The following is a 16,986-nucleotide window of genomic DNA, read 5'->3' as shown; positions in this document are numbered from 1 at the left end:
CCCCCAAAAAAAAACCCTGCCACTCCTTCCACAAACATATCATAATATATAGTAACACAAATTTGAAATGAGACTATATGTTGACTCTTATAAATCCATTAAGGGGATGGAGAGATCATATTGGCTAAAACTGTTCTGAGATTGAGACTGAAGTTGATTGTTCAACTTCACTGTCCAGAGGACAGTGATGCTGATATAATGATCCACAGATCAGCAGCATCAGCATCTCTTTGAATTTCATTTGAGGTGAAGAATTTGGGGCCCTATTCAGAGTTACTGAATCAGAATTTGTATTTTAACAGAATCTCCATGGCAATTAAAATTTGAGAATTACTAATGTGTAGTGTCAAGTAAGAAACACCTGTCAATGGAGGGACCCCAACTTATGGAGAAGATGAGTAGGTTGGTCACACAGGGCAGATGGGAAGTTAAATTCTACCTAAGGTAGATGGTTCTAGAGCTGAGATCCACAGCTGAAGCTTCCAGGTGTCACTACCAGGGTTCTCCAAGATGGAGCAGCTAACAGATGCTTTCTTCTAGGAGTTCTTGAGATACGTCACAGTTATCTATCCATCCTCCCATGAGCTCAGAGCCACAAGGACTTACATTGGCCAGTTGGCAGGTACTGATTTTATACCTGCCTCCTCACTCTATCCAGTTCTGCTCTCTGCATCCAGTAGTAGGGGGTGGGGCAGGGGGGAGAGAAGAGAAAGAGTAATAAGGGAGTAGCTTAGAAAGCCAGCAGTGGTACTTTTTTTTTTTTTTTTTTACATTATTCTATTCCCAACTGACTCCAAAGTAAAAATAAAGTCTTAGGAGGGCAATGACGTTCACTTGAGAATGAACGAAGGTTCTTTTCAAATCTCAAAACACTGAAGCCCTGAACATGTGGGGACAAACGCCATACTTTGTTAACATTATTGTTATTTTCTTTATCTTTCAAAAAGACTCTCTTTGATGTCCATTGCCCATTTATTGGTATCAGCCAGGGTTCTTGGCCTTCCCCAATTGATAGAAATTGATAAGAGACCAGACAAGAAGTTGAGGCAAGGCTTCACTGGGGCCCCTACTGTAGCAGGGGGAGCAAAAACAAGTAACAGATCCCCTTGCTCATTCCTTGAGAGAGGGTGTGCTGGTTCCTTACATGGGGTTAAGGTAGGGATGGATCCAGGGGTCTGGTTGGAGCAGTGGCTTAGGTGGTTGCTTGATGGTGTTGAGTGAAGAGGGCATGTACATTACTGTCCTTTTGCTCCCGACTCCATTTTTGCTCCCTGCTCTTCAGAAGTCGGAGAAGGCAATGGCACCCCGCTCAAGTACTCTTGCCTGGAAAATCCCATGGATGGAGGAGCCTGGTAGGCTGTAGTCCGTGGGGTCGCTAAGAGTTGGATATGACTCTGCGACTTCCCTTTCACTTTTCACTTTCATGCATTGGAGAAGGAAATGGCTACCCACTCCAGTGTTCTTGCCTGGAGAATCCCAGGGACGGGGGAACCTGGTGGGCTTCCGTCTATGGGGTCACACAGAGTCGGACATGACTGGAGTGACTTAGCAGCAGCAGCTCCTCTTCAGAAGTAGCAGTTGAGATTTTGGTCTTTTTGTATCTTGTTGTCCATAATTTGCTCCAACTGCCCATGCATGTGGTTATTCTTAGTCCCTCATAGTTTCTTTGTATTTTGTGGCTCAAGGAGACATCTATTCAGGTGCAAGCACTGCAGCAAAGAGTCCCAGGTCACAGCCTACGTCTCTGTATGATTTTTCATTCTTACAACATTCCTATAGGAAAGTGTTATTTTTGGAAGTCCAAAGTGAAAACTGAGGGTCGAGTACTAAACATTCATGCCAGAGTTGATGTTCCCGTAGAGGACTGACTCCAAAGCCTCGAGTGCATATCCTAAGCTGTGTTCTGCTCATCCACCATTCTTCCTCTCTTGTCTGCCTTCCCTCCTTCTGTAATATCCACTGAACATTCACAAAAAGGAACACTTCTTCTTTTGGGACCTCTGCTTTCATTTCAACAGATGATCTTTGAGATGTAGTCAAGTTCCCTGTTTCTATAATTTATTAAAAAGCCAACCCCATGCAAGCAGATATTCAGCCACCCAGCTCTTCAAGTTTGTTCAAATAATGCATTTTCAAACAAACAAACAAAATTGGCAGTGATAGACATCTGGTGTACACAGCACAAAGCCTCACGTGCTCTCCACACGCTGCATCTCCCTTTGCTTTTCGTCCTTTGTTTCTGGTGGACGGAATAAGCCTTGAAAGATGACAGGGAAAGGGCTTTGGTTCCCAGGGCAGGAGTGGGCAGAGGGTTGGTGGAAAGGAAAAGGAGCTTAGGCGAGGAAGGTTCCGATCGCAAATAAGTAGATGACATACTAAGAGGAGCCCCTGCCCTATTTCTCTAGCATTTTAAAAAGTTGAAACCCAGATTATATGAAAACTTGCTATTATGATACTATCTGAAAACGGGAGAGGAACACTTGGTGAGAGGAGAGCATGGGAAGTGGAGATGTGCCAAAATTGGACATTCCCTACTTGACAACTTTGCTTTCCAATTAGAAAAACGGTGCCACCCACCTCCTTTTGCATCAAGTAGAATGCTTGTGCAGAAGACCTTCCACAAACACTGCTGATTGAATTTTTTTCCACAGCAAAGGCAGACAACAGTCAAGTTAATGAAGAATATATGAAAGATCCAAGCAACATTTTAAGATGACTTACGATATCTTAACATTTAAAGGGTTGAATTGAGAAAGTAGACATTGGTGTTTTCAAAAACATAAACAAGACTGAATTTGGCTATTGTCAGAAAGAGTGAGAAACAAACAATGCAAATAACAAATAATAGTGTATATCAAGGCCTTCTTAAAATATACTATCCTGTGGAACCTGTGGTCTTCCAAGCAAATACTCAGCATACTTGAGCCCAGTCCATCCTGTTGGGCTTCCCAGATGGCACTAGCAGTAAAGAATCCACCTGCCAACACAGATGTGATAATGGATGGGAGTTCAATCCCTGGGTGGAGAAGATCCCCTGGGGGAGGAAATGGCAGCCCACTCCAGTGTGCTTGCCTGGGAAATCCCATAGACAGAGGAGCCTAGCAGGCTACAGTCCATGGGGTTGCAAAGAGTCAGACATGACTGAGCATCTGAGCCTGGCCTGGCAAACTATCCCGTTAGTAGGAATGCAAAATAAAGCCTAGATTGGATCAGATAAGTATTGTTGCCTCCCTTTCTAATGAGAAGTTGGAGTACAATTAACGAAAGCTTTGTAAATGTGCTCCAGGCTGTTAACATTACAAAGAGAGTTCAGGGCTGGGGAGAAAGGATCCAGGGACTAGGATCCACAATCAATTACAGAGAAGATCCTCCTATCTCGGACAGGCACACACATTTTGATATCTCATCAGGGAACCCATTGCATTAGGGTGCCTTTTGGAAGAAAAATGTAGGAACATGCTCCCTCCTATTTGGGGAATGATACGAGGGGGCTATTTTTGAATGATTAATTAAAGGGAATCAATCTTCATTGCTTTGCTGCTGACGTGAAAAGCGCCAGGCCTGAGCAATAATCGCATGCAATTATTCAACTACCCCTTTGGCAAGGACAACGTAATTAGTCCTGGTGGTGTCGAGAGATTCTCTTTATTCCCAACAAATTGGCAGTTTTAATCAAGTGTTGCTGGAAATTTATCATAACACAGGGAAAACAATAGGTGAAGGGACAGGGCCCCAAGCTGTGTGACTCCTATCTACAATGGTACAAATTTACAATGCTAACAACATGATAAATACTACCAATCCATGAATGTGTTGATTATAATTTCATATCAGCACCAAGCCGTGGCAGTTCTTATTTGTTTAGAAGCGTGGCTGTAACCCTTTTTGTGCTGCCTTGCATTTGTTGGAGGAGGAAGCTGAGGTTAGCCCTGGGGGCTGGTGGCCTGGACCTTGGTAGGTCTAAGCATTTCCAGAAATGCTCACCTCCTCCAGCCGCAGGAGTCTGGGAGCAACTGATGGCAGCCCAGGTAAGTAAGGCGTGCAGCACTCTCCCCGAGGGTCATTTTGTGATTCCCTCCAAAGAGTCTTCTGCAGTGGTGAATTTCCAGACATCCAAGATTTTCTCCACTTTCAATATTTGCTTCTTTTGGGTATTTTCGTGCCTCCTAAAATCTTTACTTCAAAATGATAGCTGATGTTTATCAAGCACTTAGAACACTCTGGGTGTTATACTTAGCAATTTACCCATGTTGTTGAAGTTAATCCTCTCTAACAACTTGGGTTAACAAACTATAATGTTGTTCACTTCCGATTTTACCCAATGAGGAAATTGAGGCTCTGAAAACAGGGCCGGAGAGTGAGGGTCCCAAGTCCAGGTGGCTGCATTCCTGGTCTGCGGCCTGACCCACTGTCTTGTACCAGCGCCCACTCTCAGGCTGCTGCTCCTTATTCTCAGAGGCCTGACAATAAAAAGATAGGCTTGTTTTACCTGCTTTGACTTAAGCTAGAATGCTACTGCCTACATTCTCTCTGCCTTCTTATTGCAAGAAGAAATCTGCTTTGTTACTTTCAGGAACTTATTTATATTTTTAGGTGATCTTTGATAACTAGCATGTATTTGTGTTTGTGTGTGTGAGCGAGAAAGAGACGGGTGGAGAGGATGGGTATACAGAAAGCTAGAACTTCTCAAACTTTCCTCATTGATAAGAATCAGCAGGAGTCCATCTTAAAACTCAGGTTCCCAGCCCCGACTCCAGATCTGAACCATCAGATCCCCAGGGAAGGACCTGGGAATCTGCTAAGAAACTGCTCCTGGTATATCCTGGGTTCCTGCTCTAAGGCAGATTATCTTGAAATGTTTTCCCCCAAGAGTTAGTTCCATGGGATATTAATTGTAATATGGAGAACATTTCCCCTGGTCAGATAATTTAGGGACGTATGGGTTAAATGATATCTAACAAAGTTCTTCTAAGAGATTTTGCATTTACTGCTCAGTGAGATTATCAGGAGGTAATTGTGGTACTCAAATGTTTCCCTAAGTCCTTTGGCTATGGAGTGCTTTCTTCAAGAAGCATCTCCTGGGACTAAGGATTTGCACAGTATACCCTGGGAGATCTAGTTCTATGGGGTGCTTAATGAAATATAAGCATCACCAAGAAAATCTCAGCTGCTAGCTTGAACAGTTATGGAATCATTTAGAGAAATCATCACCAGTATCTCTTCCCTAAAGGTATGGAAGGCAATTTCTGGAAAACATTATAAGGAAACAGTATTAAACTTATCCAGGAATTAGAAGGTGTGCAGAATTTGCTTATTTTGGGTGAGCTTTGGAAATATCTCTCTGATGTGAGATTTTAGCAGTAAGTCCTTGGAGGCATGTTGGAAAGGTCCTCAGGAGAACAACCATAATCCAATTTTTCTTTCTCTCTTTCTGCTGTCATAGTAGCAGCACAGGCTGAGGGAATAAAAGTGGTTATTTAAAGACTGTTTTGGCATTCAGAAAGAGTCTGCGATCCTAGGCTGAAAGGGTTGGAAACATATCTCATAAATCAAAGGATGTTAGCCCAAATCCCCTTGCTTAAAGGTGAGCCTTCTTCCAAACAGAATCGAAAAGCTCCGAAGAAGTCATGATCAGCACGTTTACCACCAAAGCGGCTGATTTCTAGCCTTTGTAGAATGCAGCGTTACTTCAAGCAGGCTTCAGGAAGGAACACATCAAGAACGAACTCCCCAGCCCAGCTGAGCTCATTTGTGGACAAGGCCTTGTCAGTCGCTGCCCTGATCTCACTTTCACTCCTTTGTTCTACTGGTTGCAAGAACGAACATCTGGTGCGAGGCCTGGAAAGCAGACTCCATCCTTCGGTTGCACCTGTCCCAGGAGGAGAAGGAGAAATGCTTTACCGACAAAAGGTAGGATTTTCAGAGCAGCATTCCCACCCATTAAAGCAGCTTGTTTGATCCCTTCAAAGCTCCAGATCAAAGGGAGGCTTTTCCGGTGCTGCCAACTCATAAAGCTACAGGCAGAGAGGAGGACCTCTGTTTGCCTGCTGCATGCAGGTGGACTCACCCTTGAAAGTCCTCAGCCAGGGGAGGGGCTGGAGGCAGGTTGGAAGGATTTCTCACATCTGGCTGCTGTTATGTGGATCCTGGACCTTCTTGGAAAAGCAGGAGTTACTCCAGGACGATCTTGGCAAAGTCAAAACCACCATTTGGCAGAGAAACCCCAAAATCTTCTCTCTCTCTCTTCCTCGCCTCCACCCAGAGGACAGGTTGCCAGTGTTCATTTTATTTCCTAACCCCAAAGGCACAACCACACATTTCTGTGTGTAGGAGAAGTTCCCAGCACCTTTCCTCCCCTGTAATTTACAAACCTGATCATGAGAAAAACAATCCTGTAGTCTGAAGTGTATTTAAAAATCCCCCTTTTACGAGATACTTGCTGGCTTTGACTCTAACAGAATGTATGAAGCAGAGACATGAATTTGGACGAGCTTCCCAGAGAAAGTGCGATGAGAGGATTCTGAGCCCCCCTCAATCTGTCACCACCTCCCTGCCAGTAGCAGAGCCCTGTTGGCCCCAGGCCAGGGCCACATGCTCACTCTGGCCATGGATCCAGGAATGGTGGGGTAGTGTTTTCTGGGTAGAGAGGCAGCCAGACTGTGACTTCCTCTGGCAAGGACTACACAGTGCTAGAGAAGATTTTTTATTTAAAATAATAACCACCTTCTTCCACACACAAACAAACATAAGCATATTCAGCAAAAAAAAAGAAAAGAAAAAGAAGCCCTCCTTGCCACTGGAAGAAACACAGGATTGTATAGAAATTAACCATGGTGGTGAGAACTGTATTTCATACCTTGTAATAGCCTATAATGGGCTTCCCTCAAGTGTGCAGTTCTGTGCTCAGTCCCTCAGTTGTGTCTGACTCTTTGCAAACCTATGGACTGTAGCCTGCCAGGCTTCTCTGTCTATGGAATTCTCCAGGCATGAATACTGGAGTGGGTTGCCATTTCCTCCTCTAGGGGATCTTTCTGACCCAAGGATTGAACCCGTGTCTTCTGTGTCTCCTGCACTGGCAAGTGGATTCTTTACCACTGAGCCACCCGGGAAGCCCTCCATGGTTCAGTGGTAAAGAATTTGCCTGCAATGCAGGAAACACAAGAGACACAGGTTCAGTCCCTGGGTTGGAAAGATTCCCTGGAGGAGGAAATGGCAACCTACTCCAATATTCTTGCCTGGGAAATCCCATGGACAGAGGAGCCTGGTGGGCCATAGTCCAAAAGGTTGGTCCAGACAGAACTGAATACACACACAAAATAACCTATAATGGAAAAGAGTCTGGATCACCTTGCTGTATGCCAGAAACGAACACAACATTCAATAAAAATTAAATAAATTACCATCAAAAAATAAAAGAAATTAACCATGGATTTGTATCTCTCAGTCCACACACATAGAACTGAGGAAGAGGATACAGGTGGGGGAAGTTCAAAATAATGACTAATTTGTAGGGGAGAGGGGAGAAAGGAAGAAATATGCCCTGACTCCTGAAAGTAAGGACAGAAACCAGATAAGACAAAGGCCAAAGGGATGGAGTGAAGAAAACCAACTTTGGGGTGCACAGTGGCCCACGGTGCCGCAGAACCAAGCCTGCTACTGGTCCGATGATTCCTTGTGCCCTAGGACAAATTTTTCCCATAGAAAAAATCTTCATGAAAACAAAATGGGTTGCATCATAGGATTCTATCTACAGAAAATGTTTTTAAGCTTTGCCTCTTTCCTAGGTTCTGTATGTGAGGCCAGTTGGAGAGAGAGAGATGAGCAGAAAAAAGCTACCTTTGTTATGAGCGTTAGCTGAGGATGCAGATGCAGAGAGATGCAATCACCCATTGACAAGGAGGGGAAGGTGGGGGCCAAAGAGACAGGGTCATCTTGTAAGAGGTGAGGCAGGGGAGAGGAGTGGACACCTGGGAGCAAAGCAGGAGGCAGGGGGAATGTTCGGTTTGCATGCATCTCCTTGGCAGAGCTCCAACCTGTGGGAGGAAGTTACTGAGTCATTGTCTTCCTGGGCTCCACATGGGCCATTGCTGTGCTCCTGTTTCCCCAGCTGGACTTGTAGTGGCGAGAGCGAATGTGATGTTTAGAATTCACCTTATACATCACTCAGAGCCTGTGCAGCTTTCTGCATCAAAGAAAGAAAGGAAAAGAAGGAGCAATGATAAATAGTGAGACAATGAAATATAAATAAAGTCTTTCAGAAGCAACACAGAGAGATCAAGTCCAAAGTGAGGCTGTAAAGCTGGTTCTCTAAGTCTCTGTTGGGGCAAAGCAGAGCCAAACTTCCTGCTTCAGTGACCTCCGTGGCATCCTAAGAAAGCCAGGGGTTTCCTAAAGATAGAGCTCTCTTGGGTCTCATTTTTTTCTGTGCATTGGAGGTAGCATTTTAGCAGGGTATAGACTGCAATTCAGAGCCTGTGACAGATGAATTGGCAATCACGTGCTTTCAAAGTGAGAACACAGATATAGAAGAGGCTCCTCATATTCCCCAATTCTAACATTTCCAATTTTTGGAGCGATCCTAGGTTTCCTAAAAAAAAAAATACAGTCCTTTTTCATAGAAGATAATGAAAAAGAGAACCCTTCTCCTTTTATTTTAGGTGCACCAACTCATAAAATATGGAAACTAAAAGAGATTTAAGTTTGGTTGTCTTATCAATTCCCTATGAGGAAATTGAGACTCAATGAAAATGGTGGATTTTCTCAGGCCTGGCGTGATGGGTGATCATTTAGAATGGAAACACTGAAACAAATGAGACTTTATTGATCTGTGTGGCCATTGGTCACATTTGGAGGTGGCTATTCAACAAAGGCAGGAACTATGTATATCTGAAGCATCTTTACATTCTCTTTGCTTAACCAAGTTCCTGGAGCAAGAAAGAGACACAGCAAAAATATTTCTCTTTCACAATCTACATTGAATCCTTTAGCAAGTTCTTATGGCCCCATTCTCAAAATATATTCTCAATCCAACTGCTGCTCACCTCCTCCACTGTTCCCACCTGGAACTTATGCAATGTCTTCCCTTATCTGGGTTATTGTGGTCATCTTTATATGAGTCTTGCTGCATCTATCTTTACCACCACCTCCTCCATATAATCCAGTCTTCCCACAACAGCTAGAATCATCGTTTTAAGAAGTAAAACAACTTGTCAGTCTTGTGCTCAAAACCCTCCAAGGCTTCCTCATCCTCAACACGTACATCATTAGCAAACTACATCATAGCAAACTACCTGCTTTGCCCACTGTTCCTGCCACATGGAACTTTTACTGATCCACCGATAAGCAAGGCATTATACCATGTCAGGGCTCTGGCAGTTGATATTTTATCCACCTAAAGGCTTTTTTCCCAGCTATCTGCTGGGCTTGCATTACCTTCCACAGACCTTTGCTCCATTGCTGTCATCTCAGCCATGCCTTTTTCCCGATCATCCTATTTGACCTATACATACTCACTCTATGGCTCCCATCTCCCTTCCCAGCTTCATTTGCCTCCATTCCACCTGTTACCTGACATTCTATGTAATTTACTTGATGACTGTCCATCTCTCAATAGAATGTAAACAGCACATGGTCAGGGATTTTTATTTTGTTATATCCCCAGTGATTAGAAAAATATTTGATATATACTAGGCACTGGATTAATATTTGTTCAATAAAGAAATGGAAGAACAGATGCAGGTCTTTTACACAAAAGATTAGCAAATTCATGTACTTTTCTTACCAAAATAGTAGAATTATAATGCATTTTTCTTTCTTAAAATTGTTCTCCACGGAAAGCCCTTGGTGACAAAAATATGAGTCAAAGACTTAGTTCTAATCTAGGATCCAGTCTATTAGTTGTGTGACCTCTCTAGGTGTTAGTTTTCATAAAAGTAAAATGAAAATGATAATATCTATCTTGCCTAACACAAAGAATTGCTATGAGGATAAAACATTACATATGTAAAAGCATTTTGAAAACTCTAAAGCTTTTCTACATAAGTTATTATTATTTCCTGTAAAATTATCTTCCCTAAGGAAGTTGCTTTGCACTTCAGGTAAAGTAATAAAGCATTACTCAGGCAAGACAAGTCATCTGAACAAATTGGATGTCTTGTTAACTTTATAGGCCAGAAATATAAGAGGTGATGGGGCCCTTTGAACATTGTTTCACCATGAATTCTAAGCAGCAATTATCAATGCCTACAAGTTGTCTTGATTTACGCGACTTGGTGAAAACCCTGGTGGTACATTTGGGGGAGGTGCATAGAAACTGTCAGTGCAGTTTACTTAAGGATCCTCAAGTCACAAGTATTTATTGATTATCTACTAGCTCTGTGAAAGTGAGAGTAGCTCAGTCTCATCTGACTCTTTTTGGGTCAGTCCATGGAATTCTAGGCTAGATGCTAAAAGAAGAAGCAAATTACCTAAGGTTGTAAGCCTGCTGGTCACAAGTGTAGTCTAATAAAATATAGAATCTTAGCGTGTATAAGCAAATGTGCTTTATATATATGAGTGGCAGTGGTTGCAATATGAACATTTCTAGAACCTTCCACCTTTCCTAGGTTCAGATACTGCTTGTGCCGTCTCTTACTTTATGCCCTAGCAACTCTGGTCCTCTTATGGCTTCCCCTAAACACCATGAAAATCCTCTATCTTTATTCATGACATTGTCTCCACTTCAACTGCCTTCTCTCTTTCTCCTATTTTCCTCTTTCTTTTCAACTTTTCCTCCCACTCTCCTGCTGAAACACGTTAATCCTTTAAGATTCAGCTTAGCCATCAACTTTTGCAGTTCGCTCAGGTCACCTCACCTCATCAATCTTGTTAAATTTGCTGCTACTTTCTCTCCAACTCTCCAGAAGCACAAAGGATAAAATCTAAGTTGCACTCAGAATGAAATCTGAAGTCTTTTCCAGGACTACACGCTCTGATCCTGGCCTCCTGCTGTGTCTCATCTCCCACTATTCTTCCCTACAAATATCGGCCTCCTTTATGTTCTTCAGATTCTTCCAACTTGCCAAATATGGGTCTTAGGGTCTTTGCAGTTGCTGCTTTCTCTGCCTAGTCACATTATTTATGTATCAATTCAATGTTATCTCCTTAATATTTGTGAAATGGTTGACTGCATACCCACGCTCCCAATATCTAACAAGGCTAAAGGAATGTTTGTTGAGCTGACCTGAAAAAAATGCCATCATCTCTGAAACTCACTTTCAAAAGAGAAGAAACGGTAGTTTTCCTTCAGGTGAATATCATCCTATACAGCAGCATCTACTTTATAATATCAAGGTGTTCTATTTCTGAATTAGTTGAATTTTGCAAAGTAACTCACGACTAACAAGATCTTAGAATTTCTATCTTTTGATCTTAGAGATCAGTCCAAGCTTTTCACTTTATAAATGAGAAAACTGATTTTTTTTCCCAATGACAGAATCCTGAGCCATAGCTACTTCATGATTTTCAAAGCAGGAGTATGGATTCTGAGTCAACAGCCAGAGAGAGTTGTGTGTCTGTGTGTGGTTTTGATAGAGCAAAGAAGTAGAAACCATGGAAGAGGACCAGTGCTTATTGTAGAGCCTGTGCATAAATGCCATCCTCTTAATTCCCTCTGAATCTGGGTCCCTTGTAATTCCATCATCCCCTTGCATTCTTCAGAAAACACACAGAGAAAGTGGTGTGATCTTAGACTTGGTGGCAGACAGTAAAACATGAACTTTATATCAGTGTCTTAGTGCTCTGACCATTAGTCCTTGACAGATTGGGAATGTGTAATGTACAAGATGCAGATGACACCACCCTTTTGGCAGAAAGTGAAGAAGAACTAAAGAGCCTCTTGATGAAGGTGAAAGAGGAGAGTGAAAAAGTTGACTTAAAGCTCAACATTCAGAAAACTAAGATCATGGCATCTGGTCCCATCACTTCATGGCAAATAGATGGGGAAACAGTGGCTGACTTTATTTTTCTGGGCTCGAAAATCACTGCAGATGTTGATTGCAGCCATGAAATTAAAAGATGCTTACTCCTTGGAAGGAAAGTTATGACCAACCTAGATAGCATATTAAAAAGCAGAAACATTACTTTGTCAACAATGGTCTGTCTAGTCAAGGCTATGGTTTTTCCAGTGGTCAGGTATGGATGTGAGAGCTGGACTATAAAGAAAGCTGAGCACAGAAGAATTGATGCTTTTGAACTGTGGTGTTGGAGAAGACTCTTGAGAGTCCCTTGGCCTGCAAGGAGATCCAACCAGTCCATCCTAAAGGAGCTCAGTCCTGGGTGTTAATTGGAAGGACTGATGTTGAAGCTGAAACTCCAAAACTTTGGCCACCTGATGCAGAGAGCTGACTCATTTGAAGGGACCCTGATGCTGGGAAAGATTGAGGGCAAGAGGAGAAGGGGACGACAGAGGATGAGATGGTTGGATGGCATCACTGACTCAATGGACATGGGTTTGGGTGAACTCTGGGAGTCGGTGATAGACAGGGAGGCCTGGCGTGCTGCGGTTCACGGGGTCGCAAAGAGTCGGACACGACTGAGCGACTGAACTGAATGTATGAGAGCAGGAGCCGCCTATGTAAAGTAGATTGTTGATTTTGAATTTTGAGAGCCTCAAGTGTTGTGTCTTGGTACCATCAATTCTCACTTAATGCAAATGGTGACCCCAGTGTGGGCATAAAGACAGAATGGAGCTTCCTAAAATTAGAAAAATCAAGTGATTATTCCTTTGCTTGAACTTCAAAGACCTGGTGGGACTCTAAGATTCTGTCCATGGTTACATCAGACTGGAAGGGTTGAGGTGTACAGGTGCAATTGGGAGTGTTGAACCAGGGACTGGCAGCTTTAGAAAGAATCTCTTAACAGTCCATTGTAAACAGTCATCTACACCTAACATCTACAGTGTTCTTTTTTTTTTTTTTAATATATTTTAATTGGAGGCTAATTACTTTACAATATTGTGGTGGCTTTTGCCATACATTCACATGAATCAGCCATGGAGTTTAGTCAAATTCCAAATTTCAAAGAATCAAAGACTTTCTGTAGTCATTGGATGAATACCTCTTGTTAACAGGAATCAGTCTAAAAGTGTGATGAAGGCATCCTCAATGCTACTTGCCAAAAGCAACCTGAATTCAAACCAAAAATTAGTTTCCATATTTTTCAGTTCTGATTAACACACTGATAATTATAGAGAGAGGAAGCTCTACAGAGTTGGGTATAAACACTGAAGTTCTTGGTTCTCTTGGAGTCCTGCTTACTAGGTATTACCATAATTTGACTGCTACATTTTCCTGTCATTTAGTTGGCCCTAAGTTCGGCTTTAATTAGTATATTACATTGCTTAGGGACTTTCCTGACAGTCCAGTGGTTAACACTCTGTGCTTTTACTGCAGGGTGCAATCCTTGGTCAGGGAACTAAGATCCCACATGCCCTGCAACATATGCATATATGTGCTGTGCTCTGTCGCTTCAGTCGTGTCCAACTCTTTGCAATTCCATGGACTGTAGCCCACCAGGATCTTCTCTCCATGGAATTTTCCAGGCAAGAGAATTGAGTTCCTTTATTGGGCTACAGTCTATGGGGTCACAAAGAGTTGGACACGACTGAGCACACAGCACAGCATATATACATATATATACATATATATATATATATATATATTTTTTTTTTACATATATACATATTGCATTGTTTAAAAATATTGTGGAAACTCTGAAAATCTTCAGCTGATGTGTTCACCAATCTTAAGGTTTAGTTTCTTTCTTACATTTTTTATCTTATTATAACTCCTTGGATTCATTCATTGAAAAAAATGGTTTTTTTTTCAGTTATGGTTATTGTAATTAAAATCTGCCATCATAATCAGTATTCCAGAATCAAGATCAGGTAGGATATCAAGAAGAAGCGATAGAGAGTTATAATGGAAAGAACTAGGTTCTAGGCCTAACTCTTGACTATTAGCTCTTGATACTGGACAAGTACTTTCTCTGAGCCTTGAAGTAGAAAGTCAAATATCTGTACAAGATTCAGGTTGGCTAATTATGTAATAGAAGCTTGCAGGCTGGATTGAAACTTGGGCAAACTGATATACTAGATCTAAAGGGGATACAATGACTCAGCTTCAAATGTTACTTCTTCCTTTGAGTATTCAAAAGGAGCCAGACATAGATGTTTATATATGGAATCTCATCATTTTTAAGGTTTGTAATTAATATGTTTACAAAAATAATCAGGTCAAGAAAACAAACTTGAGGTTACACTTGGCCTATGGACTGATTTTATGTGACCTCTAGATAAAGAACATTTAAAATTCTTTTAAGGTGTCAAATGTCATGAATGAAAAACAGAGTGTGCCATCTTTCAAGTGTTGTGATGTCTACTCTCACTATAGATGATGGTGATATGGAAACCAAGAAGAGCATTTTGTGGTCTCCTGTGGAAAACCTGACTGTTTGCATCAGTTGGCCCTTTTTTTTTTTTTTTCTTTAATCCTTCTTATCATGTTTTGCCTCCTGTGTGGGTCTATAACCCTCATCCTCAGCAAAGAATCCCCTCAGAAGGTGGTCTTCCTGGGACAGGAGAATCAAATAGGTATAATTGCCTTAGCTTTACATTTACTGAATCTTCTCATAAGGGAGCTAAGACAATTTTCAACAAGTTGGAGTACTGAAAAACTGTAACAGTATAATGGATTAGTTACGAACCAATAAAGATATTTTCTCAAATGTAGGTGTTTTTTTTTTTTCCAGTTTAATAAGCAATATTGAGACTGTGAAGTTGTCCAGTTAGCCTTGTTTAATCATTAACATCAGGTTTCATGCAAATTGCCTGTAATGATGTGTGGACCTGAATGAATTAACTACATGTGGAGAGGAAGTTCTGAACAGCTCGGTAGAAACTTTGAAGTTCTTGGTTCCCTTTCGGGTTCTGCTTCCTAAGTAATATCATAATTTTGCTGGTGGAATTTTCTCCCGACTCAGATTACCCCTTAAACTTTATTGCCTAAAAGCCCCCACAGGGTAAACTCTGTTGATTCTTTTGAATTTAGGTTGACAGAGGATTTTGAGGTCATCTGCTGGTAACACTGAAGTTTGAACATATGTCTTTTGTTTGCGTGAAAATTCTGGAGCCACTAAATATTGTCTAAAGAAGCACATATGTGCTTTTAGAGCATGTCATTCATGTCTTTATCTTGGGCAAACACGCACAGTGCACCCATTCTTAACCCAATTCTTCCATTACTGCTGTCACCGGAATCTCCGGAAAGAGGCTGTCTTTAATAGTCTCCGTGTCTAAAATCACCTCTGAACTTTGAATATTTTTCCTCAGGCTACATTTCCATGTTCAATGCTTTATAATACTGCAAGTGAAATGGTTTTGCACTCTGCCAGAGTCCTACATTACTTGTGGCAAAGTGGTGATTTGTTATACTGAATGACATTTAGTTAAAGATACAAAAAACAAACAAACAAAAAAATTGTGAGGTAGAAAGGGAGAAGAGAAGAGAAAAGCCTTGCCTCACGTAGCAGGCTTTGTATCTAATCTGAATAACATCCAACCCCGCTGAGGTCTCTTATCTTAATGACTTTGCTGAAGAAGTTGTTTTGTCAAATCTTTTTAAAAGCTTTTTTTTTGCCTTATATGAATAATTTACCAACAGAGGCAATTTGGGAACATTCTGATGAGTTAAAAAAAAAAACAAAACAACTCAGTGATAAGGAGCAAGCTTGAAAGAGTTGAATATAAGAATAGAAAAGTTTCATAGGATTCTGGGACTAGTCCTCAAAGAGGCAATACAGTAGATGTATTTTTCTGGTTTTAAAGAAGACTCTCCTTAAGATTTCTATTTAGAGGAATAGCACATTTACAAAGACATACTCAAGGAAAGAAATCCATGATGTTTTCATAGTGCTTTTAGTGCTTTATCTCCTTAAAAAACCTACCTCTTAGAAAGACTTTACTTATATTTTCATAATTCTATTTTAAAGACTCTACTTCAGTGACATTAGAGAGTATTCATTATGTATTACTCATATGTATCCTAAAGTCCCCTTCAGAATGGTGGTTTCCTCGGTTCTTGCTCTGTCAAGGGAAAGAATTCAGTTGAGAAGCATAGAGCAGATTTAAATAGCAAGAGTTTTATTAAGTAGTGTGAAAGTACACTCCTGAGAAAGGATGGGACCAAGCTGTCTGGAGACCAGGAGCAGCCCCGAAGTGGGCAGGGTTGGGTTTTTTACAGTCGTGGTCCTTTGCTGTATCCTGTGTCAATTGACTGACAGCTTTAGGTTATACAACTTTTCTCCGGCGACACAGGTGCTTATCCATAAGCACCCGGGTGAAACCTGTTGGGGTGGGGGGATTGCAGTGTTAGTTTATTACAAATATGGCATAATGAACCTGAGTTACTTTGAGTCACCTTTTAGGTCTTTGAGTGCCTGCACCAACCTGTGCTGGCTTTATCTTGCTTGGTCCTGATAAGCCTGGGAACTTAATGGTGGTCCTTGACCAGAAGGGTGTGGATCTCCTGGCATGTCTGGATCACCAGTGTGCAGGTGGAGAAGAGAAAGACGACCCCACTCAGGATGGCGTGGAACCCACTCATGTCTAACTAGCTACCTAACACTAGGACTGTATTGACCGCTGGGCTCTTGTCATTGCATGAAGGTCGTTGTCTTCACTAGACAGTGATCTCGTGCTTGATAAGGCAATGATCTGACTTTTCTATGGTCACATCATTATAATCAGAAAAAAATTGTGAGGACTTATTGGAAACATAGACTGAAAGGATGGCTCTTAGCCCCTCGTTGGGAACTCCCCATTTGGGAGTATTTTAGGGCTTATACTCATTTGAAAGCTGGATAGACTTTAATCAGTACCTGCTCACAGTGAAAGAAATGGATATTGGAAACTTTCTGTATGGCACATACAGTGCTGGACTAAAAGATATT

Source organism: Bison bison, unplaced genomic scaffold (assembly GCF_000754665.1).
Source record: "Bison bison bison isolate TAMUID 2011002044 unplaced genomic scaffold, Bison_UMD1.0 scf7180017864235, whole genome shotgun sequence".
Classification (NCBI taxonomy): domain Eukaryota; kingdom Metazoa; phylum Chordata; class Mammalia; order Artiodactyla; family Bovidae; genus Bison; species Bison bison.
The sequence above is the reverse complement of the archived record's forward strand: the minus strand, read 5'-3'. Positions refer to the sequence as shown.